This window comes from Pongo abelii, chromosome Y, assembly GCF_028885655.2.
Source record: "Pongo abelii isolate AG06213 chromosome Y, NHGRI_mPonAbe1-v2.0_pri, whole genome shotgun sequence".
Lineage (NCBI taxonomy): Eukaryota > Metazoa > Chordata > Mammalia > Primates > Hominidae > Pongo > Pongo abelii.
In genome coordinates, this window is record NC_072009.2 from 7,253,060 (window position 1) to 7,255,518 (window position 2,459).

The window sequence follows — 2,459 nt, forward strand, 5'->3', positions numbered from 1 at the left end:
TTCCACAGATGCCATATTTAGACACAGTTTAGTTACTGTTAATGTCTCACCTACTAACAGATGCATTGAAACTGCCTCTGCAAAACTATTGTCAGTGAGAAAATTTTAACAGTAAGCTAAGCTAACTCAACTCCCATCTTGCCTTTCCCTTAATTATTCCTAGGCTATTAGGACATGATAACTTTGGAAGACATTTAGGCTACAATTTTATTTTGTTTTGCTTGAGACGGAGTCTTGCTCTGTCACCTGGCTGGAGTGCAGTGGTGCAATATTGACTTACTGTAAATTCCACCACCTGGGTTCAAGTGATTCTCCTGCCTCAGCCCCCTGAGCAGCTGGGACTACAGGCATGCACCATCATGCCCAGCTAATTTTTGTATTTTTAGTAGATATGAGGTTTCACCATGTTGGGCATGATTTTCTCGATGTCTTGAACTCATGATCGGCCCACCTCGGTCTCCATGATTGTCTCGATGTCTTGACCTCATGATCGGCCTGCCTAGGTCTCCATGATTGTCTTGATGTCTTGACCCCATGATTGGCCTGCCTTGGTCTCCATGAGTGCCGGGATTACAGGAGTGAACCACAGCACCCAGACTAGGCTACAATTTAGATGATAATAGGCCTTGCCCCAAACACACTTTTGTAAAGCTGATGGGAGGCCATCAGCCTGGGAAGAGGAGAGAAGATTGAGTCCTGCAGACATAAAGGATTGTCAGCCATTATTTCACAGGTCATAAGATATGCAACTTCTCCAATTACCCCTGCAAATAAAACACTATTGCACATTGGCCTTTTAAGATATCTTTCTAGGTTTTCTGCATGCCAGACTTTTATAGCTCCATATGGATCAACAACCCCACTTCTGAGGTCCTGCCCAGAGGTAATCTGGTCCAGCAGGAGGACAGCCTCAACCCCCTATGATTTCATCTCCACCCCATCCAGTCAGCAGCAGGCACCTTTTAACTGGCCGTCCCCACCTTTTCCCCCAAATTGCCTTTGAAAACCACCTAACTTAGGTGCTTTGAATGAGATGATTTGCATAGAACTCCACATCTCACGTGGCATGGCCAGTCTTGTGTTTATTAAGCTCTTTCTCTACTACAAAGACATGACCTTTCTTTATGCAGTGGGCTGGAAGAACTTCTCAGATGGTTACAAAGTGAGTTCTACCCATTTTAATGCTATCATCAACAATGCCAATAAAAATATAATCCTACATGTATCTTTAGGAAATATAGCCAGAAGGCAAAAGAATGAGTTTATGATGTATATTTTACTTTTCAGATAATTAATTCCAAATTGTTCCACAAAGATAATACAATAAAACACACTCTGATTCATAGTATGTGAGTTTATGTTGTCCTCTAGGTAGACTTCATACCTGTTGTCAGATTGCTAAATATGTGCAATCTCACAGGTGTAAAATGGTAAGGTTTTAAATTTTAGTTTTATTTTTCAAGGTACAAATGAGATTGATTATATTTTGTTTGTTGGCCATAAATATTTTATTGTCTTCAATGTAGCATTGAAACTCAAATACTATTTTATGGTTTTTAAAATTGAGTTTTGAAGAATATAATGTATTTCACATATTTATCTTTCAATTTTTATGTTTAGGTTAATAAGCTATTTATACCCCAAATAGAAACACATTGGAAAGTGACACGATACACCAGTATTTCTCAGCAATCTGAGACATATAGAAGCCTAAATTTTTGATGCAAATATCAACTGTTAATGAATAGCATTTAAAGTTTTAATGTGAAAACCTAATCATTTTCTTTATTTATTTTATATTTATTTTTATTCTTTGTTTAATAAATATTTGGCTGCTCACAGTGGCTCATGTCTGTAGTCCCAGCTATGGGGAGGCTGAGATGGGAGGCTCACTTGAACCCAAGAGATGGAGGCTGCAGGGAGTCATGACTGTGCTACTCCACTCTGGGCAACACAGCCAGACCCTGTGTCTTAAAAAAATACATATATATGTAAATTCATTTAATCTGATGTCATCAATATATTCTACACTCTTTTTCTAGTATTTTAAGGTTTTATTTTACACAAAATATATCTTATTTGCTTTTCTTTTTCTCCCAAAAGCAACATCTAGTCCATTGCAGAAGATATGAAAATAGTTACTTCATCAATTTACAATGGCCCAATACTATTTTTTCCAAAGAGTATAACTGCTCATATCATTGTAAGACTATACCAGCAAATAAATGGGAAGGCACAAGATCAATTTTTAAGATCTCTCTGGAAGTGAATTTTTATGGTGTGAAATTTTTTTTTTTCTAGTATCCTAGCATTATTTGATAAAAAATCTTTCTTTTATCCACTGTTTTGTAATTGCATGCCTCTGACATGTTTCCTAGTTCTAGTAATAATCACTCTCATTTAAGCCATCAATATTTAATCCCTGTGTATTCACCTTACTGTCTTCATTACTACAACTT

General features: G+C 37.1%; 1 non-coding gene across 1 annotated transcript; it reads right to left on the minus strand.

The window, feature by feature from the left end:
- Nucleotides 1–2,103: 2,103 nt before the first annotated feature.
- Nucleotides 2,104–2,233, minus strand: LOC129053549 (small nucleolar RNA SNORA20). The gene has a single exon (XR_008518338.1). It is a non-coding gene; the product is annotated as a small nucleolar RNA SNORA20 (small nucleolar RNA).
- Nucleotides 2,234–2,459: the final 226 nt, after the last annotated feature.